This window comes from Colobus angolensis, unplaced genomic scaffold (genome assembly GCF_000951035.1).
Source record: "Colobus angolensis palliatus isolate OR3802 unplaced genomic scaffold, Cang.pa_1.0 Scaffold383, whole genome shotgun sequence".
NCBI lineage: Eukaryota > Metazoa > Chordata > Mammalia > Primates > Cercopithecidae > Colobus > Colobus angolensis.
Genome location: NW_012117188.1, coordinates 2,175,632 through 2,200,190, shown reverse-complemented (window position 1 = coordinate 2,200,190; position 24,559 = coordinate 2,175,632). Strand labels below are relative to the sequence as shown.

At 39.4% G+C, this 24,559-nt stretch overlaps 1 protein-coding gene across 5 annotated transcripts in view; it reads left to right on the top strand.

Annotated features, from left to right (window-relative positions):
- The first annotated feature begins 645 nt into the window (after positions 1 to 645).
- The window catches only part of LOC105520647 (chromosome unknown open reading frame, human C5orf28), a 43,157-nt gene continuing 19,243 nt past the window's right edge, over positions 646 to 24,559 (top strand). For 2 of the 5 annotated variants that reach the window (XM_011954492.1, XM_011954488.1), the window contains exon 1: positions 646 to 1,216. The gene's annotated coding sequence lies outside the window, so the exon portion shown is untranslated. Of the gene's footprint in view, positions 1,217 to 4,770; positions 4,877 to 8,146; positions 8,292 to 24,559 lie in introns of those variants that run through there. The other 3 variants (XM_011954490.1, XM_011954491.1, XM_011954489.1) reach the window with 3 other exon arrangements.

The following is a 24,559-nucleotide window of genomic DNA, read 5'->3' as shown; positions in this document are numbered from 1 at the left end:
TGCTGAGAGATACTTTAAATTCTCATTTAAGGTATGTGGGGGTTAAAATATGTTTAATTTTCCCTGTCAGTTGGGTCTTTTACATTGGCTAAGAACCAAGAGTGTGACAAGAAATGAGTTCTATGATTCAGAAACTCTGAGATTCTGGGGGTGGCCTAGGAGTTTCTTTGAGATTGAAGTTTATTTTCTATGGTCAACTATATAATTACGATGATACCACCCCTTGCTTTCCATCTGACACTTGGTTTGAGAAACTGTAAGTAGGAAAGGGAAAGAAGAATGTCCCTCATTGGGCCTCTTCTTTTGGGCCCGTGCTTCCTGGAGTCAAACGTCAAGCTGGTATTTCCTTGGTGCTAAGAGAGCAACCACACCACTCTGAGGCAGAGACGGGATGGGACCTAGCCAAAGTCCCAATAAACAAACTGTATCTTGTAAGCGCGATTTAATTAGGGTCAAACTACTCTGTATGGACTTGCTTTTTCGACTTCTAAGGATTTAGTAGTCATGATCAAGTGTTCTAGTCACGCTACTGCGGTCTACAAACAGTAGCTCCACAACATCCGCCCGCATCGTGGCAAAGAATTATCAAGAAATCCCCAAGGGGGCGGTGAGGCGCTACCGAGGAGCGTCCGGTCAGCCAGGTCGCGAGGTCCCAGTCTGGTGAAAAGCTCCGTTGCCCACCCTGAGGGGTTCGCGGAAGGAAGCTGGCAGTATCGCTGCACCTTCGAGACGCGACGGCCGAGGCTCCTAGCTCAAGCTTCTGGCAGTAAGGCCTGTGTGCCTTGCGTTCGGGGAGGCCACTTCTCAAGTCACCAGCTTCCTGGCCAGCACTTGGGGGCGTCGTAGGGATGTCGGCAGCTACGTTTGCCGCACGGCTCCGACTAAACTGAAAAACGAATCCTCAAATTTGACAAAAGTTAACTAAGAAGGCACTTTCCTCCTCTCACCCTGACGTCCCAAAAGTTTCCTTTTTAGGGGTCAGGGCCTACAGTGGGCGAGGAGAAACGAGGTATCTACCCACTGCACCAAACAGTACTCGTACGTCACCGCCTTTCGCCTTGGAGCTGGCCAGTATCCCGGCGTCCTCTCGGCCGACGCTGCGGTCTGAAGCCACTCTGGCCTGCAGCCGACGTCTCTATGGTTCCGACCGAGGGGAGGAGGAGAGGGGCGGGGCCGCTGCTCGAGCTGCTGCTTGTTTGAACTCAGAGAACCTGGGGTGGGTACGGCTGAGCCGCTGCGAGGGACTGAGGGGAGGGGGTGGGGTGGACGCCGCGGAACTGCGTCCTGAGGTGGGAGACCGGAGGTGGAGACCACCACCGAGTCTGATGTCTGGAGGGTCTGGTTGCGGGTCGGAGGGCGTGCTGGAACAGCCGGCACGCGGGAGCCAGGAGCCTGCTGGGTGCGTGTGACCCACGAGCTGGCACTGTCCCGCGGCCCTGGGGTCTGCGAGGAGCCCTGGCGCCGCCCTCCGGCTTCGCTCTTTTTCTAAATACCTAAAACCCCAGCCCGCCGCCTTGGCTCCGCGCCCCTGGCCTTTTTCTGGCCCAGGGTTGGGTTCCGCGAGTCTTGCAGGAAGAGCCCATTGCGGTCCTTAAGCGGTTGTAAGAGCCTTTCGCGCCCCGGAGCCCTTGAGGCTTGAATGCTGAAAGTGTGACATGGTCCTTTCCCTGCAGCCTGGCCCATTTTTTTAAAATGACATTTAAAAAATTATTGCATCACACCAAACTCAGAAAAGGATGTCTGGGAACTTCTGAGGGTTGAAACATGTTGAAATACAGAATTTCGTTTTATTCGTAATGGGCATAGGGCATAGGAACTAAACATTTTAAGTGCAGACATCTAATGGCTATAAAAAGTTTCAGTGAAAGTAAGCAAGATTTGTGTTTCCTTTCTTTGTCAGTTGCATCAGATTTGGCATCTGCTTTTGATATTTTTCCATTAAAGAAATTAAATATATTAAGTTTACAACTACAGTTAAGTGAAGAGGTCTTACTGGTAAAGCATAATAAAGGCAGTTTCTGGAATTTGGACCGTGTTTTGACCTTAGGTTTTTGCATATAACGTGTAAGGTTGGTGGGGAGGAGGGAAAGTTAAAACAGATGACATTTACTTAGAGAATGTATCAGCTCTTATTTGTTTTGACAGAAATAATGTCTAAGAGATTATTAGCAAACAATACATGATATCGTATAATTAAAGTGACCAGCTAATCATATGTTTGTGGAATTCAGGAAGGAGAAAAGTATTGCTATGTATACTCTGAAGGCCCCAAAGTTAGTGGTATTTGCTATATGGGGGATGGGGCGTGACAAAGTTTGGCCATTGCAGAAAGTGGCTTCTGCGAGTCGTAAGGAGGAATTTATAATATGTCAGTCATGTCAGAGAAGTCATCCCAAACAGTATATTTACTTCATAGGCTGAGGATTTATTATGTGATTACCCTTTGTATTAGTAAAATGGAATATTTATTAAATACCTTGAGCACATTGGATCTTAAGCATGACAAGTTTAAAAGAGATCACTACTCTTAAGGAATCTTCTCAACAAAAGTGAATATGTAAAATAAACTTAAAGCTTATGAATTTAGGAGGTTCGGGAGTCCGTTTTATTTGTAGGGGGAGGAATAGAAAGTGGAAAAGGAAATAAAAAGTTTAAGAAGAAAAATGGGTACGCTTAGGTGTATTTTTCAGAGACAATAAGTAATACAGGAAGAACGCTTAGTAAATTTCTCTTTTTCTAATACTCAGAATCTAAGCCAGATGCTAAATATCTGCACCAAAAGTTGTAGTAGAATAGATGCCAGAAATGTGGGGTTCTGGAGCTGCAATTATACCTTCCTTAAAAATAGAAATAGTACTCTTCTACATATCTATTCTGTAATAAATTACACCAAAACTTAGAGGCTTAAAACAGTAGACAATAGGGGCCGGCTCACGCGTGTAATCCCAGCACTTTGGGAGGCAGAGGCGGGCAGATCACGAGGTCAGGAGATCGAGCCCATCCTGGCTAACATGGTGAAACCCCATCTCTACTAAAAATACAAAAAATTACCGGGGCGAGGTGGCGGGCGCCTGTAGTCCCAGCTACTCGGGAGGCTGAGGCAGGAGAATGGCGTGAACACGGGAGGCAGAGCTTGCAGTGAGCCGAGATCATGCCACTGCACTCCAGCCTGCGTGACAGAGCCAGACTCCATCTCACCAAAAAAAAAAAAAAAAAAAAAGTAGACAATAATTTTATTCTGTCTGCGGGGTCAAGACTTAGCTGGCAGTTCTGGCCCAGGGTCTCATGAAGTTGCAGTCAGGATGTCGGCAGTGGCTGCAGACATCTGAAGGGTTGACTGGGCCTGAAGGATCTGCTTCCAACTTCACTGTGAGCTTTTTCCTTCCTCTTTCATCAGCAAGCTGTTATGTACTTTCCATTGATAAAATGCATTCACATTATACCCATTATGTATAATATATGTGTTCCTACTTGTAAATCGTGATACAGTTATTTGTAAACAGTAAATTTTGCTTGTTGAGGTCGCTTTAAATTTGGATCATCATGTAAATACTTCAAGTAATCTTTTGATTTTTCACTTTGCTCATGACACTTTATTAGCAAACTAATCCTTTTAAAATCTGAACTCATCATGTAAAATGTAGGGTTAGTAGGTTCGGTGTGGTAGTTTATGCCTATAATCCCAGCACTTTGGGAGGCCAAGGTGGAAGGATCACTTGAGGCCAGGAGTTGAAGACCAGCCCAGGCAACACAGTGAGACTCTACAAAACACTTCAAAAACAAAAATTTAGCCAAGTATAGTTGTGCATTTCTATAGTCCTAGCTACACAGGAGGCTGAAGCAGGAGCCCATGAATTCAAGGTTACAGTGAGCTATGATCATGTCACTATGCTTCAGCTTGGGCAACAGAGATACCTTGTCAAAAAAAAAAAAAAGTAAGGTTATTAACATTTAAATATATATTGTGATTATTAAAAATTGCTTCATGAGGGAAAGAATGCACTGGCTTTATAAGGACGTCATGAAATTTGCAGTTAAGTGGATATTGGCTTTTTATTTTTGTCTTCCTTCTGGAATGAGGGTTGAAAATAAATTGGTAATTAGGTCAGGCTCAGTGGCTCACTCCTGTAATCCCAGTGCTTTGGGATGCAGAGACAGGAGGAACATTTGAGACCAGGAGTTTGAGACCAGCCTGGACAACGTAGACAGGAGGAACATTTGAGACCAGGAGTTTGAGACCAGCCTGGACAACGTAGAGGGACCCTGTCTCTTCAAAAAAAGAAAAAAGAAAAAAGCTTGGTGGCACTTGTCTGTAGTCCCAGCTACTCAGGAGGCTGAGTCAGGAGAATTACTTGAGCCTAGGAGTTAGAGGCTAAAGTGAGGTACGACCTCACTCACTCCAGCCTGGGCGACAGAGCAAGACTTTGTCTCTAAAAAAAGAAAAGAAAATTTGTGATTATATATAAACAAAGGTTGAGTGGCAGCAGAGCTTTTGTGTTAGGCATCTGTGTAGTCTGTGCCCAGCCTAGGTTTTTCTCATACCTAAATGGCCTTCTTTCTCCTTAGGGCTAACTTACAGGCCATACTTTACTGAAAGAGGGAAATATTGCTGCTGCTGCTGCTGCTCTGGGTTGGCCATTAATACAAGTTTTCAGTATCCCACTTTCAGTCCAGCTAAGAGGATGAGGGCATTTATTTTTAGTTGAAAGGGACATTTTATCAACTTTAAAGTTATATGCATTAAATATTTAAATATGTTGACTTCTTTCTCCATTCAGGTGTTGAATGTTTGTTTTCTAAAGGAGACAATGATTCATAATTTGTGACACTATAAATCCTGAGGTTTATAGAAAGGATTCATGACTTTGTAATGGAGGTGTCTTTTGCATTTTTTGTATTTTGGTCACATCTCTTGGTTGAGAGTACCTGGAAATCATTATTTCCAGATTCTGGAAGAATCTGTAGAAAATAATCCATCTTAATGCTTTAGAGAACAATTTTCATTATTGCAAATAATCAAGAATGAGCATCGTTGTAGACTCCATTATCATTTAAAAAATAGTTGTTATCTGCAAAGTAAGTATGCTTCACATAAGGAATCTGCGTAGGTTATTTCTTGTGTCCATTATTACATAACTGAACAAATTGTTTTTATATTATACAATAAATTTGATTTTTGAGATTGGATGTAATTTTATTAATACCAATTAGTGTTATATATTTAATGTATTTATTAATATATATAATGTTATAAATTTTTAATTACCTTTTTAAAATTACACTTTTAAGAGGCTGACTTTAACGATCAAATATGAGTTTTTAATTACTTCTGGCTTTAACTTTTCAAAGTAGCTTTATTGGTTTTATGGTCATAAGACATTGAAATTTTTCAAAAATTCAAAAAAGGAAAAAAAGTAATGATTACATTTGTAAGCCCACCACTGAGAAACAAGCCAAATGAACAGCCTTCCAAATTTTTTAATAGACCCGTACATATATTTTTTAAGAAAAATGTAATTTTTTACATATTATTTTATAGGCTATCTTTTAAAATTTAATACTTACTGAACATCTTTCTGTGTCAGTAAATATGAGAATAAGTATTTTTAATGGCTGCATATTTGTGGAATTTATTTCACTAGAGCCATATTTCAGACATATATATTGTTTTAAATTTTTTCTTGTAAACAGTGCTATGCTGAACATTCATATATAGTTGTTTGTATTTATCTAATTATTTCCTTATTTTCCTAGAATTGGAAATGTAGCATCAAAAGCGTTTGCTTATTTTTTGTGGTTTTTGATACATAGTCAAATTGACCACTGGAAAGGTTATATCGATTTACACTCTTGCCAGTAATCTTTGAGAGTGATCATTATTTCCCTACTCCTATCAGAGTATTAGTAATCTTTTGTCAGTCTTACATTGAAATCTCATTGTTATAATTTGAATTCAACTGATTACTAATAAAATTGAAATCTTTTCATATTTTTTGACCATTTGTATTTCTTTTCCAAATTGTCTTTTCATGTACATTGCCCACATTATTGTTGGGATGCTTATATCTGTATTAATTTTAAGAGCCCTTAATACATTAGGGCTACTAATCTTTCTCAGTCATAAATGTTCTAAATTTCCTCCATTTATTTGTCTTTAACTTTGCCATGCAGAAACTTTATTGTGTAGTCATGCCTATCAGATTTTTAAAAATAATTTTGAGCTCTTCTAGCTAAAAGCTTTACATTGTTGTGTAGTCATGCCTATCAGATTTTTAAAAATAATTTTGAGCTCCTCTAGCTAGCTGGACTATGTAGAATTCTGTTTATAAATTCATATAAATATCCTACATTTGATAACCCAGTTGATTACAAAAGCCACCTAGCCATGAAAGTTTTCCAGGCAGCTAGTCAACCAAACTGATTCCCTTTCTTAATCTAATCAGAGAAATGGTCTATATTGTAAAACATATGGGTGTGACATTTTAAAATCTAAAGTTGTTTATATAAAATTACATTATACAGACTGAAAGTTGATTATCCAGTCTAGGTTTTGTCTGATGATTGATTTTCTTCAGTGTTATTTAGTAATTATAGGCTTTTCTACCTACTGATTACCAGTATGGACAGGTCGTTTCCTGTTCAATGTAATATATTTGGGAGGTTCCTCATCCTATCCATTGTGAAGGAAGATAGAACCCATGTTCTTCTATATAGATGTTCTTTTACTTATGATGGTGTCCATATCCTGATAAACCCGTCGTAAGTCAAAAATTTCATAAGTTGAAAATACATTAATGCCCACAAACCCACTGTAGAGTCAAAAAATAATAAATTGAACCATCATAGGTTGAAACCATCTGTATATACTGAAAAGGCCACATACTGTACAGTCTTCTCCAGTCTTGCAGCTTGAGTGTGGTCATATGACCTAGATTTAGCCAATCAGACACATACCTTACCCCGCTCCGAATTTTGTATTGAGAGCAAGGAAACAAATACTGCCAAGAATCTTTTATAGCAGCAGTAGACAGGGCAGCACTGGCAGCAATGCCATTGGTAATATCTGCTGACAGGAGTTTGGGCAGTGTAAGCTGGGCTTCGTGGCAGGGAGATCTTCATCAGACCAGTTTGTCTGGTGTCATTTTAACTGAAGTTCTTGAGGGATAGTTTTGAAGCCTGGTTTTCAAAACCTGACAAGTCTGTGATTTCCCAGTTTCCTTATTTGTTGTTGTTGTTGTTTTTCAGACAGGGTCTCACCCTGTCACTTAGACTGGAGTGCAGTAGGGTGATCGTAGTTCTTTACTGCAGCTTCAAACTCCTGGACGCATGTGATCCTTTTACCTTAGCCTCCCAAGGAACTAGGACTACGGTGTACACCTCCACACCTGGCTATTTTTTTTATTTCTAGTACAGACAGTCTGTGTTGCCCGGGCTGGTTTCAAACTCCTGGCTCAAGCAATCCTCCTGCCTTGGCCTCCCAAAGTGCTGGGATTACAGGTGGTAGCTACCACACTTGGCCCCAAAAATTTTAATAAATTTTTTCTTTTTTACTTATACAAAACTGTTTTTGTCCTTCCTTGCACTTAGAACCATAGCTGATAATGAGATCTGGGTCAAATATTACATCATTCCTCTACCAATTTGGAATTATGTACACATTTCTCCCCACCGTATACATATTGGGTCTGGTTCTCGATTTCATATTCACCTTTCTGTACTCACATCATGCTACTTTTTTTTCAAAAGTTTATTAGCATGTGCTCTTTCAAATGAAATTTAAATTTTGTGAAGTTCCTAGAAGAAAATCCCTTTATAATTTTGATTAAAATTGCATTAAATTTATAGATTAATTTGGAGAGAATAACACCATCAGTGTTGTCTTCTTATACAAAAAAAAAAAAAAAGATCTGGCTTGTGTATCAGTTAGGATCCATCAAAGAAGCAGAACTACTTTGTGAGCTAAAGACCTATGGAATTGTGGGAGGTGGTAGAGCAGGCTGCAGACTTGCCTCTGAGTCTCTTGTTTTGCCTGAGGTTGCTGCAGATCAACTAGACTGGCAGGCAGGGATACTGGATGTGGATGAGAGGACAAACTGAAACCCTTGGGGACAAAGTGGACCCTGCATCAGCCTCTCACAAACCCTAGTTTTGATGCTTGAGTAACCTGCAGGAGAGGATGACACTTTCGATGTCAGAGCTACACTTGTGGGCCCAGGATTTGGAGAAGTGGACAGAAGGTCTGATGGGAGTTGAAGGAGGTGCAGGTCCAGCTTCTTCCGCATGCCAGCAAGGTGAGTTAACAGATTAGCAGCACACACAGGCTTCACAGTGTGCTCTGCATTGACCTTCACAGTGTAAAAATATGACTGTTGCTTCATTTGTGATTTCTGTATAATGTCTCCTATAGCCAACAGTACCCAGAACTATGGAAGGGAATTCTGGGAAATGTTTTTAAGTCCGAGTTGGCTGAGTTGATACAGTACAAAGCCATTAGAGCTCTAGTTAACTGATCTTTTTCATCTTTTAATAACGTTTTGTCATTTCATTCTTGCTATTTTAATTCTTGGCATTTTGAGTTGCTGCTATGAATGTTCATTTTCCCATCTTTCTTATGATTATTGCTATTATGTTGAAAAATGTGGTTACTTCTATGAACTAAAACAATTTTTCAATTTAAATTCTAACAGTTTTCTGTTGGTTCTCTTGGGTAGGCAGTCATTTCACCTGCAAACTAATGTAATTATCTTTTTCTTCCTGATAATGTAATGATACATTTTCTTCCCTCCATCTCTTGCCTTTATTCTTTTTCTTCATTACATTGATTAAAACTGCCAGAACAATCTTATAGTAGCTGTACTGTTTCTGACTTTTTTTTTTTTTAAGTTCTGGAGTACATGTGCAGGATGTGCAGGTTTGTTACATAGGTATACAAGTGCCATGGTAGTTTGCTGCACCCATCAACCTGTCATCTACATTAGGTATTTCTCCTAATGCTATCCCTCCCCTAGCCCCCAACCTACCGACAGGCTCTGGTGTTCCCCTCTCTGTGTACCCTTCCTGTGTCCATGTGTTCTCATTGTTCAACTCCCACTTATGACTGAGAACATGCAATGTTTGGCTTTCTGTTCTTGTGTTCGTTTGTTGAGAATGGTTTCCAGCTTCATCCATGTCCCTGCAAAGGACATGAGCTCATTCTTTTTTATGGTTGCATAGTATTCTGTGGTATATATGTGCCACATTTTCTTTATCCAGTCTATCATTGATGGGCATTTGGTTCCAAGCCTTTGCTATTGTAAACAGTGCCGCATAAACATACTTGTGCGTAAGTCTTTATAGTAGAATGATTTATAATCCTTTGGGTATATACCCAGTAATGGGATCACTGGGTCAAATGGTATTTCTAGTTCTAGATCCTTGAGGAATCGCCACACTGTCTTCCACAATGGTTGAACTAGTTTATATTTCCACCAACAGTGTAAAAGTGTTCCTATTCCTCCTCATCCTCTCCAGCATCTGTTGTTTCTTGACTTTTTAATGATCGCCATGTTAACTGGCATGAGATGTGGTTTTGATTTGTATATCTCTAATGATCAGTGATGAGCTTCTTTCCATATGCCCGTTGACTGCATAAATGTCTTTTTTTTTTTTTTTTTGAGATATAGTTTTGCTCTTGTTGCCCAGGCTGGAGTGCAATGGTGCGATCTTGGCTCACCGCAACTTCTGCCTGCTGGGTTCAAGCAATTCTCCTGCCTCATCCTCCCGAGTATCTGCGATTACAAGCATGCACCCCCACACTTGGCTAATTTTGTATTTTTAATAGAGATAGGGTTTCTCCATGTTGGTCAGGCTGGTCTTGAAATCCCGACCTCAGGTGATCCGCCTGCCTCAGCCTCCCAAAGTGCTGGGATTATAGGTGTGAGCCACCACACCCAGCAAATGTCTTCTTTTGAGAAGTGTCTGTTCATATCCTTTGCCCACTTTTTGATGGGATTGTTTGCTTTTTTCTTGTATATTTTTTTCTCTGTAGAGTCTAGATATTAGCCCTTTTTCAGATGGATAGATTGCAAAAACTTTCTCCCATTCTGTAGGTTGCCTGTTCACTCTGATGATAGTTTCTTTTGCTGTATAGAAGCTCTTTAATTTAATTAGATCTCATTTGTGTATTTTGGCTTTTGTTGCCATTGCTTCTGATGTGTTACTCATGAAGTCTTTGCCCATGCCTATGTCCTGAATTGCCTAGGTTTTCTTCTAGGGTTTTTATGGTTTTATGTCTTACGTTTAGGTCTTTAATCCATCTTGAGTTAATTTTTGTATAAGGTGTAAGGAAGGGATCCAGTTTCAGCTTTCTGCATATGGCGAGTGAGTTTTCCCAACACCATTTATTAACTAGGAAATCCTTTCCCTTTCCCCGTTGCTTGTTTTTGTCAGGTTTGTCAAAGATCAGATGGTTGTAGATGTGTGGTGTTATTTCTGAGGGCTCTGTTCTGTTCCATTGGTCTGTATATCGGTTTTGGTACCAGTACCATGCTGTTTTTGTTACTGTAGCCTTGTAGTATAGATTGAAGTCAGGTCGCGTGATGCCTCCACCTTTGTTCCTTTTGCTTAGGATTGTCTTGGCTATCTATGTGGGCTCTTTTTGGTTCCATATGCATATGAACTTTAAAGTAGTTTTTTCCAATTCTGTGAAGTCAGTGGTAGCTTGATAAGGATAGCATTGAATCTGTAAATTACTTTGGGCAGTATGGCCATTTTCATGAATGATTGTTCCTATCCATGAGCATGGAATGTTTTTCCATTTGTTTGTGTCCTCTCTTATTTCCTTGATCAGTGAGTGGTTTGTAGCTCTCCTTGAAGAGGTCCTTCATATCCCTTGTAAGTTGTATTCCTAGGTATTTTATTCTCCTTGTAGCAATTGTGAATGGGAGTTCATTCATGATTTGGCTCTCTGTTTGTCTGTTGTTGGTGTATAGGAATGCTTGTGATTTTTGCACATTGATTTTGTATCCTGAGACTTTGCTGAAGTTGCTTATCAGCTTAAGGAGATTTTGGGCTGAGACAATGGGGTTTTCTAATTATACAATCATGTCATCTGCAAACAGAGACAATTTGACTTCCTCTTTTCCTAATTGAATACCCTTTATTTCTTTCTCTTGCCTGATTGCCCTGGCCAGAACTGTGTTGAATGTAAAATTAAGTTATTATTGACTGTATAACTGTAGTTACCCTGTTGTGCTATCAAGTAGTAGGTCTTACTCATTCTTTTTTTTTTTTTTTTTTTTTTTTAGATGGAATCTTGGTCTGTTGCCCAGGCTGGAGTGCAGTGGCGTGATCTCAGCTCACTGCAACCTCCGTCTCCTTGGTTTGAGTGATTCTCCTGCCTCAGCCTCCGAAGTAGCTGGGATTATAGGCGTGTGCCACCACACCCGGCTAATTTTTGTATTTTTTGTAGAGACGGGGTTTCACTGTGGTGGTCAGGCTGGTCTTGAACTCCTGACCTTGTGTCCGCCCACTTCATCCTCCCAAAGTGCTGGGATTACAGGTGTGAGCCACTGCACCCGGCCTTCTTTTTTTTTTTTGTACCCATTAACCATCCCCACCTCTCCCTATTGACCCCCCACCACCCTTCACAGCCTCTGGTAACGATCCTTCTACTCTCTAGGTCTATGAGTTCAATTGTTTTGATATTTAGATCCCACAAATAAGTGAGAACATGTGATGTTTGTGTTTCTGTGCCTGGCTTATTTCACTTAGCAAAATGTTCTCCAGTTCCATCCATGTTGTTGCAAATAACTGGATCTCATTCTGTCTTATGGCTGAATAGTAGTCCATTGTGTATATTCACCACATTTTCTTTATCCATTCATATGTTGATAGACACTTAGGTTGCTTCCAGATCTTAGCTATTGTAAACAATGCTGCAACAAACCCAGGAGTGTATGTATCTGTTTAATATACTGATTTCCTTTCTTCTGGGTATATACCCAGCAGTGGGATTGCTGAATCATGTGGTAGTTCAATTTTTAGTTTTTTGAGGAACCTTCAAATTGTTCTCCATAGTGGCTGTACTAATTTACATTCCCACCAACAGAGTACAAGGGTTCCCTTTTCTGCACATCCTCATCATCATTTGTTATTGCTTGTCTTTTGGATAGAAGCCATTTTAAATGAGGGAGATGATATCTCATTATAGTTTTGATTTGCATTTCTCTGATGATCAAAAATATTGAGCACCTTTACATATGCCTGTTTGCCATTTCTGTGTCTTCATTTGAGAAATGTCTATTCAAATTTTTTGCCCATTTTTTTTTTATTAGGTTATTGTATTTTTTTCCTATAGAACAGTTTGAGCTCCTTATGTATTCTGGTTATTATTCCTTTGTCAGATGGATAATTTGCAAATATTTTTTCCCATTCTCTGTGTTTTTTTTTCTTCGCTTTACTGATTGTAACCTTTGCTGTACAGAAGCATTTTAACCTGATGAGATCCCATTTGTCCATTTTTGTTTTAGTTACCTGTGTTTGAGGGATGTTGCTAAAGAAACTTTTGCCCACACCAATGTCCTAGAGATTTTCCCCAATGTTTTCTTGTAGTAGTTTAATAGTTTGAAGTATAGATTTAAGTTTTTTAATCCATTTTGATTTGATTTTTGTATATGGTGTGAGATAGGGGTCTGCTTTCATTCTTCTGCATATAGATATCTAGTTTTCCCTAGTATAGTACTAGGGAAATAGTACTAGATATCTAGTACCATTTGTTGAATAGACTGTCTTTTGCCCAGTGTATGTTCTTGGCACCTTTGTCGAAAATTAGTTCACTGTAGGTGTGCAGATTTGTTTCTGGGTTCTCTATTCTGTCTCATAGACTGATGTGTCTGTTTTTATGGCAGAACCATGCTGTTTTAGTTACTATAGCTCTGTAGTATAATATGAAATCAGGTAATGTGATTCTTCTCGTTTTGTTCTTTTTTGCTTAGGATAGCTTTGGCTATTCTGGGCCTTTTGTAGGTCCATATAAATTTTATGATTTTTTTTTTCTGTTTCTGTGAATAATACGATTAGTATTTTGATAGTGATTGCATTGAATCTATAGATTGCTTTGGGTAGTGTGGACATTTTAACAATATTGATTCCTCCAGTCCATGAACATGGATTGTTTTTCCATTTTTTGGTGTCCTCTTCAATTTCTTTCTTCACTGTTTTATACTTTTCATTATAGAGATCTTTCACTTCTTTGGTTACTTCCTAAATATTTAATTTTATATGTGGCTATTATAAATGGAATTACTTTAAAAATTTCTGTTTCACATTGTTCAATATTGTCATATTGAAATGCTAGTGATTTTTGGATGTTGCTTTTGTATCCTGCAACTTTACTGAAGTTGTTTATCTTCTCTCATTTATCTTCCCTCTTTTTTTCTTAGTCTGGCTAAAGTTTTGCCAATTTTGTTTAACTTTTCAAAAAACCAACCTTGTATTTCATTGATCTTTTGTATTTTTTTATTTCAATTTTTTTTATTCTCTGATCTTTATTATTTCTTTTCTTCTACTAATTTTGGGCTTGGTTTGCTCATGCTTTTCTAGTTTAATAGTTTTAATAGTTTTCTTGTCATGTCTTTAGGTTTTTCCAAATATAGGATCATATCATCTGCAAACAAGGCTAATTTGACTTCATCCTTTCCAATTTGGATGCCTTTTATATCTTCCTCTTATCCGATTGCTCTAGCTAGGATGTCTGTTACTGCTGAATAACAGTGATGACAATGGGCATCATCCTTATCTTGTTCCAGATCTTAGAGGAAAAGCTTTCAATTTTCCCCCATTTGGTGTTGTGAGCGCAAAATATCTGAGACAGGTCTCAATCAGTTTAGAAAGTTTATTTTGTCAAGGTTAAGGATGTGCCCGTGACACAGCCTCAACAGTCTGTGATAGCATGTGCCCAAAGTGGTCAGGGTACAGCTTGCTTTTATACATTTTGGGAGTCATGAGACATCAATCAGTTATGTGTAAGATGTATGTTGGGGCCAGGCGCAGTGGCTCACACCTGTAGTCCCAGCACTTTGGGAGGCTGAAGCGGTGGATCACTTGAGATCAGGAGTTCAAGGCCAGCCTGGCCAACATGGTGAAACCTCATCTCTTCTAAAAATACAAAAATTAGCTGGGCATGGTGGCGTGCGCCTGTAATCCCAGCTACTTGGGAGGCTGAGGCACAAGAATCGCTTGAACCTGGGAGGTGGAGGTTGCAGTGAGCCGAGATTGCACCACTGCACTCCAGCCTTGGCAGGGCAGAGCGAGAAGCCATCTGAAAAAAAACAAAACAAAAAGGACATATGTTGGTTCCTTCTGGAAAGGCGGGACAACTCAAAGGGAAGACTTCCAGGTTGTAGGTAGATAAGAGACAAAAGGTTGCATTATTTTGAGTCCTGACCCAGCCTTTTACTGAATACACAATTTTGTCTGACTCACTGAATCTGCATTTTTACATAAACAGGGCAAAGGAAGCAATCAGATATCCATTTGTCTCAGGGGGATGATTTACTGCCCTGCACCTGTGAAGATAAACCATCAGTTTACATTGCCAGGGTGAAATTCTGTGGAACTGTTTCGGGGTAAAGATCTTGAGATCCACAAGGAATTTCCTTCTGAGCAAATTGTGAGGGAGGTATGTAGCTTTTCATCTTTGTAGCTATCTCATTTGGGAATAAAATGGGAGGCAGGTTTACCTGACATAATTCCCAAGTTTACTTTTCTCTTGACTTACTGATTTTGGGGTCCCGAGATTCATTTTCCTTTCACAGTATGATACTAGCTATGGATCTGTCATGTACAGCTTTTATTATGTTGAGGTATGTTCCTTCCACACCCAGCTATTTTTAGGGTTTTTAAAACAAGTAAATGTTGAATTTTACCTAGCCCTTTTTCAGCGTCAATTGAAATGATATATGGTTTTTGTCCTTCATTCTGTTGATATGATGTATCACACTGATTGATTTGCATATGTTGTTGCATCCCAGGGATAAAGCCCACTTAGTCATGATGAATGATCTTTCATATGTATTGGTGAATTCAGTTTGCTAGTATTTTCTTGAGAATTTTTGCATCAATATTCATCAGAGATATTGGCCTGTATTTGTTTAACTTTTCCAAAAAACAACCTCGTGTTTCATTAATCTTTTGTATTTTTTAATTTCAATTTCATTTATTTCTTCTCTGATCTTTATTATTTATTTTGTTCTACTAATTTTAGGCTTGCTTTGCTCTTGCTTTTCTAGTTAAAATGCACTGTTAAATTGTTCGTACGAAGTTCCTCTTTTTTGATGTCAGAATTTATAGCTGTAGACTTACCTGAGTACTGCTTTTGCCATATCCCATAGGTTTTGGTATATTATGTTTCCATTACTATTCGTTTCAAGAAATTTTTAAATTTCCTTCTTAATGTCTTCATTGACTCACTGGTCATTTCAGGAGAATATTGTTTTATTTCCATGTATTTGTATAGTTTCCAAAATTCCTCTTGTTATTAATTTCTAGTTTTATTCCACTGTGGTCAGGGAAGATGCTTTATACTAATTCAATTTTTTTTTCATGTTTTAAGACTTGTTTTGAATAGTCTATCCCTGAGAATATCCGTGTGCTGAGGAAACGAATGTATATTCTGCAGCTCTTAGATGACATATTCTGTAAATATTTATTAGATCGATTTGGTCTATATTGCAGATTTAGTCTTGTGAACCCCGAAAATTTGAAACAGGTTTCAGTTAATTTAGAAAGTTTATTTTGCCAAGGTTGATGATGCACCCATGACACAGCCTCAGGAAGTCCTGATGACATGTGCCCAAGGTGGTCAGGGCACAGCTTGGTTTTCTACATTTTAGGGAGACATGAGACATCAATCAATATGTAAGAAGTACATTAGTTCCATCCAGAAAGGCAGATACAGCTCAAAGTAAGGCCCCCCCATGGAGGGCTTCCAGGTCACAGGTACGTGAGAGACAGATGGTTGCATTCTTTTGAGTTTCTGATAAGTCTTTCCCAAGAAGGCAATCAGAATATGTATCTATCTCTGTGAGCAAAGGGATGACTTGAAAAGAACGAGAAGCAGGTTTGCCCTGAGTGATTCCAGCTTGAAACGACCCAAGATATTTTCCTTTCACAGTCTGATGTTTCTTTGTTGATTTTCTGTCTGGAAGATCTGTCCAATGCCAAAAGTGGGGCATTGAAGTATCCAGCTATTATTATATTGGGGCCTATCTCTCTCTTTAGCTCTAATAATATTTCCTTTATATATCTGGGTGCTGCAGTGTTGGGTGCACATATGTTTAAAATTGTTATATGCTCTTGTTGAAATTACATCTTTGTCAATATGCAGTGACCTTGTCTCTTATACTTTTTGTCCTGAACTCTATTTTGTTTAGTATAAGTATAGCTACTCCTGCCCTTTTTTGGCTTCCATTAGCATGGAATATCTTTTCCCATCCATTTACTTTCAGTCTATGTGTGTCCTTATAGGTAAAGTGTGTTTCTTGTAGGTAACAGATCAATAGATCTTGGTTTTTCATGCATTCAGCTAGTCTATGGCTTTTGGTTAGAGAGTTTAGTCTATTTATGTTTAATGTTAGCTTTGATAAGTAGCAACTTAACTCTTGCCATTTTGTTGTTTATTTGTTGGTAGTTTTATAGTCTTTTCTTCTTTCTTTTTTTTGAGACAGAGTCTCTCTCTGTTGCCCATGCTGGAGTGCAGTGGCGCAATCTCAGCTCACTGCAACCTCCACCTCCCAGGTTCAAGCAATTCTCCTGCCTCAGCCTCCTAGGTAGCTGAGACTACAGATGTGTGCCACCACACCCAGCTGATTTTTGTATTTTTAGTAGATATGAGATTTCACCATGTTGGCTAGGCTGGTCTCAAACTCCTGACCTCAAGTGATCCACCCGCCTTGGCTTCCCAAAGTGCTGAAATTACAGGCATGAGCCACTGCATCTGGCCTCTTCCTTCTTTCTTTCCTTCCTGTCTTCCTTTAGTTAAAATGATTTTCTCTGGGGATGTGATTTAGTCTCTTGCTTTTTATTTTTTGTGTATTCATTGTATGTTTTTTGGTTTGAGGTTATTATGCAGATTGTAATACTCTTACAACCCCTTATTTTACCTGATAACAACTTAACACTGCATAAACAAATAAACAAGCAAAAAGAAAACTAATAAAAACTCTATGTTTTAACTTCATCCCCTGCTGCCTACTGTTTCACTTTTTGTTGTTTCTATTTATGTCCTTTCATACTGTGTCTTGAAAAGTTGTAGGCATTATTTTTGATTGGCTCATCATTTATTCCTTCTACTTAGAATAAGAGTAGTTTGCATTCCACATTTACAGTGTTATCGTATTCTATGTTTTTTGTGTACTTGCTATTACCAGTGACTTTTGTACCTTCAGATTATTTCTTATTGCTCATTAACATCCTTTTCTTTCTGACTGAAGTTCTCCCTTTAGTTTTTCTTGTAGGACAAGTCTGGTGTTGATGAAATCCCTCAGTGTTTGTTTGTCTGGGAAAGTTTTTATTTCTCCTTCATGTTTGAAGGATATTTTTGCCAGATATATTTTTCTAAGATAAAAGTTTTTTTCCTTTAACACTTTTAAGATGTCATACCACTCTCTCCTAGCCTGAAAAGGTTTCCACTGAAAAGTCTGCTGCCAGATGTATTGGAGTTCTATTGTATGCTATTTGTTTCTTTTCTTTTGCTGCTCTTAGGATTGTTTCTTTATCCTTGACCTTTGGGAGTTTTATTATTAAATGCCTTAAGGTGGTCTTCTTTGGGTTAAATCTGCTTGGTGTTGTACAAGCTTCTTGTACTTGGATAGTGATATCTAAGTTTGAGAAGTTCTCTGTTATCCCTTTCAATAAACTTCTACCCTTATGTCTTCCTCTGTCTCATCTTTATGGCCAATAACTATTAAATTTGCTCTTTTGAGGTGATTTTCTAGATCCTGTGTGTATGCTTCATTGTTTTTTATTCTTTTTTCTTTTGTCTCCTCTGACTGTATTTTCAAATAGCCTGTCTTCAAGCTCACTAATCCTTCTGCTTGATCCGTTTTGCTATTAAATGACTATGGTGCATTCTTCAGTATGCCAATTGCATTTTTCAACTCCAGAATTTCAGCTTGATTCTGTTTAATTATTTCAATCTCTTTGTTAAATTTATCCAATAGAACTCAGGATTCCTTTTCTGTATTATCTTGAATTTCTTTGAATTTCCTCAACACAGCTATTTTAAATTCTCTGTCTGAAAAGTCACATATCTCTGTTTTCCAAGATTGGTCTCTAGTGCCTTATTTAGTTCTGTAGCAGGATGAGCTGCGGACAAAACCCCTCAAACACTGAGATAGTGAAGGGAGTGGCTTTAATCAGCTGGGAGCATCAGCAGGCTAGTGTCTTAAAATCTGAACTCATCAGGTGCTCAACTTCTGCCCCTTTTAAGGGCTCACAACTGTAAGGGGGTCCGCATGAGACGGTCATGATCGATTGAGCAAGCCAGGGGGTACGTGACAGGGGCTACGAGCACCAGTGGTCAGAGTAAAACAGAACAGAATGGGAAGTTTCACAGTGTTCTTCCATACAATGTCTGGGATCTATAGATAACAACACTTGCCAGGTCAAGGGTCGAATTTTAATTACCAGGCTTAGGTCAGGCAGGTCTAGGCCTGGTTTCAGGTCTGGTTCCTTGGTTTCAGGTCTGGTTCCTAGGTGCTGGGCTACCTGCCTTTAGTTTTGCTTCTCTTTCCTTTTCTGAGTATAAAACAATATAAAACAATATGAGAGGCTCTCTGTTTTCCCTCATTTCCCCCCTTTGAGACTCTCACCTTTTATTAGTGGGAGTTCTCACTCTTACTTTTGCTACTTATGTCTTCTTGTGCAATGCATTGATAGTGATTCATATAGTACAGTTGTGCTGAAGCATTTTGGTGAACTAAGTAGCAATGAAGCTTTTTATCATTTGAAGAAGTACAGGAAGCAAACAAGGGAGCAGTTAGCAGGTTCTTATTGCTATTATAACTTCTATTATAAGAGTTTTAAATCCTCCTAGTGCTGGGAACTAATTTCTAAACATGGCCCTGGGATCAAATCCATGCCATACTTGCATGGGCACATGTGTCAGTTTTGTTATCTCTTTAACTATGTCTTCAACTACTTACCCCTTATCTTCTATGCATAGACAGCAGTTAGTAAGGTTACATTTCCCACAAACGCTTCCTTCAGCTGCTAGCAAGTAGTCGAGAGCTAGTCTATTTTGATAGAGAGCATTCTTCATCTGAGTTTCTTGCTGGGCTAGAACAGTCAAGCCTTGACCGGTTTTATTAGTGATGATTTCTAAAACAGCTTACAACCATGTGATTCGGTTGAGCATGTAAATGGGGGTCCGGTATCCCTGTGAGCTGTCTTGTGCCTAAGTAGCAGGCTTATAATATTGTATGATTCTCTTAGGGGGCTATTCATTATTTTTCAATTTTTTTATAGCTATGCTTTTCTTTTTGTGGGAAGCATAGACAGGGAAGTCCAGGAGTTCACCTGTTTTTATGGGCAGTAGGAAGAAAGATGGTTTAATAGTGCTAATAACACAACTAACTGTCCACTGATCAGGCAGCTTAGCATAGGTTCTATGTCCATATATCCAGTATAGCCTAGTGGAGGCCATCTAGTCCCAGTGGGATTCTGGGTGGGCTTAACAGTCTGCAACTTTGGAAATTTACTGAATGGATTTTTATCTGTGTGATTTGAACTCCACCATGTAACTGTTTTTGTGGTACCATTATACAGTTTTTGTCCTAGGCAACTAAGTCATCCTACAGAATGAGTGAATTCTTTCCTTTTTCTAGCTATGCAGTGTCATCTAATAATTGAGACTTTTAGAACCTAGAAATTATCAGGGTGATTCTTTAGGGCCAGGAATTCACCAGGAACTGGGTCTGTAGGCAGATTCTCAGGCTTCTTATGGCCATTGATCTTCTATTATAGTTCCTCCATGAACATAACGTACAGAGACTGGGCTACATTCCTTGGATAGAATAGCATTATGCAAACAAGTTTCTTTTAGAGTCCTGGTACACTTATAATAACCATAAAATAATAGGACCGTAGCAATCTTTTGTCCTACCTCAGTGACCTGATGTATATATATACTGGGAACAGTCCTTAGTCTGAGGAAGGTCAGTTGAAGTCCTTACTGTACAAGTCCAAATTTTAAGGAAAATGAGTCTCGCGATGAGTTTCTTCATGCTTTGGCCATGCGTGGACCAGTCAGCTTCCGGGTGTGACTGAAGCAGGGCTTGTTGTCTTCAGAGTCACTTTGCGGGGGTTTGCGAAACTGCTCCCATCCACATACAGCTCCCAGTCTATTGATGTTTAAGGATGGTCTCGGATGTTGGGCCCACTAGAATAAACTGAGTCCAGTACCTCTACACAGTTATGTTTAACTGGGCTCTCTGATACCAGGAGTAAGGTAATAGGGTTTAGGGTGTTGCAAACTTCAATGGTTATGCTGGGATTTTCACAGAGCAAGCTTTGGTATCTAGTTAGTCTAGCATTCATTAGCTATTGATGTCCTTTGGTATTTATTAAAGTCACCACAGCAAGGGGGGACTTTTTGTTTAGGTTTTGCCTAAGAGTTAGCTTTTCTGCTTCTTGTGCTAACAGGGCCATTACTGCCAGGGCCCTTAGACATGGGGGTCAGCCTTTGGAAACCTCGTCTATTTGTTTTGAGAGATAGGCCACTGGCCTTGGCCAGGGCCCTGCTGTCTGGGTTAAAACTCCAACTGCCATTTTTTTTTTTTTTTGACACATGGAGTGTAAAAAGTTTTGTCAGGTCAGGTAGCCCCAGGACTGGGGCAGACCTGAGTTTTTCTTTTAACTCATGAAAAGCTTCTTGCTGTTGGTTGTAATAGATGTAGTTTATCTAATTTACATTTTTATTAACTGTCACACACTCAAATATTGACTTAAATCCTGTAGCTATTTGATTTCAAGCTTTAAATTGATCTGGTATTCCTCGTAGGACTCCAATTGCGTCTAAATGGATGTGAGAGTTGAAAGACCTATAAGAGGCTTCTCTCACTTTATGATGTCTTATTTTTCCTCCCTCTGGTTGATGAAACGCCAGGGTAAAAGGGATAGCCTATTGGACTAAAGTATGAGTGCCGCTCTAGTTGTTCAGCAGAGTGCCCAGTAAAGGTCCACCACAATACCACCACACATCCACTTGTGGATGAACAAGGGCTGACTGATTGATAAGCTCTTGAAAATTGTTAAGCTCATCGCATCCCTTCAGGTCTCCAAGGAATGCTAAGTTTCCTTCCTGTCCTGAGAGACACGAAGTGAACTTAGTGTTAGGAGACAGAGTCTGGATGGCCCTCGGGGGCTGACGCGCAGGGTGCCAGACTTTGGGATATAGCAGAGAGAGCTTGGCATGACTTATTACTCCAGGTTGTAGAATCCTGGAAAAGAGCTACCATGCAGCCCGCGCCTGGTCGACTGCAGGACCACCTTAGTGGAAGGGGGACAGTCAGGGCCTCTGGCCTGACATGTGCACAAGCATAACAATTGCTTTTGTTTAAAGTGCAGATGGAATATTTGATCCATTTCAATCAGGCATTTGCATCTTGGTACGCTGTCTTAATTGCCAAAGTTTGTTTTAAGTTTTTAACTTTTATGATCTAGTAAAATAAATGTTTCCTTTAGCACCTATTTTTATTAGTTTTTAAACCAAAGAAAGCCAAATACCATTTTACATTTAACAATGCTTTTTGTATGATTTTTATACTAAATAAGCTAAATTTTACCTTTATATTAGTCTGTTGTTAATGTTGAACTTAATTTTAATAAAACCTTGTAGACATATTTATCTAATTTTTAATGTTTGACCATAAGGTATAGACTCTTTTTAACCTTTTATAATTTTTGTTAGAGTAGGTTGGTGCTTTAAGAAAAACCTGTTGCATTTTTACCTTAATGTCCAGTTCACAGAAAAACTGGATGGTACCTTTTTAACTTTAGCTAATATGTTTACACACAGAATTTTCTTTATAATTAATGTTTTAAAACTTCTTAAACTTTCAAAACAGTATTTTCTTAACCTTTTAATGTAGGTAAAAATCTTACACCTCCTTATAATCCTTTTACCAAAGGTATATTTTACTTTCCTTATACACTTTGCACATAAACTGTTTCTTCAGTAGTACTCAGGAGGCCTTATTACTTTTAAATTACACAACATTTTTTGAATAAAATTTTTTATAACATTTTTTCTTTCACAACTTTCGCAGACAATTCTTCAACATGTCTCAACTTTCTGACTTATTACAAACATTTTTTTCTTTAAACAACCAGTTAATTATTTCAGGACAAGAATTTACCATATATCACTCTTTTTATATAAATTTTGTCTCCTCTCTTTGTTTTCCCTTTTTTTTTTTTTTTTTTTTGAAGATAACCATTCTTTTTTTTTAAAGCAAACTTTCTTTATGTCTGTGGACTAGACTGTCTAAGGCCACAAGATTAGACGTTACTATAATACATGTTACACTGTTAACTTTTGTTGAAAACCTTGTAAGTTTGGGATTTCATTTATCCTTTGCTATTAATAAGACCTTGTTTAGTCTAAATTAACTTAGAATTGGTATAGATGGCCTTTTTGTTTATTTTTTATTTTTTCCTGTTAGCAAAACAGCTGCCACTACAGATTGAATGCATCTAGGCCATCTGCGGGTTACTGGGTTAAGGATTTTTGATAGGAAGGCCTCAGTGCTTTCAGGATATGCCCTTGCTTACACTAACAACAAATTGGCATTAGAGTATTACAGAGTTACAGAAAATACCTTTAATTATCAATTATAGGTTTTAAATTTACCTTGGCTTTTAAAGGAATAGGGTATACTGTTTTTTTCTTAACTACTTGTCTATTTCTCTTTCTCTTTTTCTTTCTTTCTCTTTTTCTTTCTCTCTTTGACTTCTGTCCCTCTTTCTCTCTGACTTTCCTTTTGCCTCTGTCTCTTCCTCTCTTTCTGCCTCTCTCTTTGTCTCTCTGTCTCTCTTCTTGACTCCTTCTTTGTCTCTCTGTCTTTTCCTCTCTCTCTTTGCCTCTTTTTCTCTCTGTCACTTTCCTCTCTTTCTCTCTGCTGGTCTTTCCTTGCCTCTGCCAGCCACTTATGCTGCTGTTCTCTTAACTACTGTGGAGGGGAAGTGGGTCTAAAACCAGTTGTAACTGTGTATGGAAACTGGTCTGGGTACCCTGGCTTACAGGTTACCTTGTGCCATACCTTTGAAATAAGGGACTTGTCCAGCCTTCCTTCTGATGGCCAATCCACCTCTAATGCTGGCCAGTCTATTTCACACAAGTTCCAAGTTTTCCTGGTGTCATAGTAACACCGTAATCTCCCTTAAATCCTTTATTGAAGTTTTTCAACATAGTTCCTAGTCGGGCAGGCTTACTTTGTGCCTGACCCATGTCTCCTCTAGACAAAACACCATGCTTACACCACACACACACTACAAAACAAAGAATGGGTAAAAAGGGCACACACATACTTTTACAGTTTATTCCAAACCAGAATCAAAACCAAAATCAGAATATCAAGAAATCCAAGCCAGGTCAAAACCAAAACCAAAGTATCAGGCAATACAAGTCAAGTCAAAAACAAAAACCAAAGTGCCGGTACAGGCACGTCGTGGGTGATCAGGCCACGCTTCCACTCAAATGGAGTAGGCAAGTTCCCAAGACCAATCCTGTCAAGCAATTCAAACCAAGTCAAAACCAAAACCAAAGTGCCAATAAAGGCATACCATGGGTGATCAGGCCCCGCTTCCACTCAAATGGAGTGGGCAAGTTCCAAAGTCTAGTCTTACCAAGTTTTAGATGTCCGAACTCCAAGTGCCAGTTCCTTCCCTGTGTTCAGCCACTGCGTTGATCCTCCACGGGGACCTGCCACACACTGCTCTGGCGAGGTGTCCCACCAGGGCAAATGCCTACCCGGGAGCACTCTCCGGATCCGCGTTGCTCAGGCTGGTTGGAGTGCCCCGCAGGGATGTCCCACAGGGCAAGCTAAAGCCACCTAAGGAGCTGCCTGGACCATCCGCCAATCACCTCACTTCCCAGTCAGGGAACCAAGAAATGTAGCAGGAGGAGCGGTGGACCAAACTCCTCAGACACCAAGATAGTGAAGGGAGTGGCTTTAATCAGATGGGAGCATCAACAGGCTAGCGTCTTAAAATCTGAGCTCATCAGGTGCTCAACTCCTGTCCCCTTTTAAGGGCTCACAACTCTAAAGGAGGTCTGCATGAGAGGGTTGTGATCAATTGAGCAAACCGGGGGGTACGTGACAGGGTCTGCGAGCACCGGTGGTCAGAGTGAAACAGAACAGAAGGGGAGGTTTCACAATGTCCTTCCATACAATGTCTGGAATCTATAGATAACAACACTTGCGCTGGGCGCGGTGGCTCACGCCTGTAATCCCAGCACTTTGGGAGGCCGAGGCGGGCGGATCACAAGGTCAGGAGATCGAGATCATCCTGGCTAACA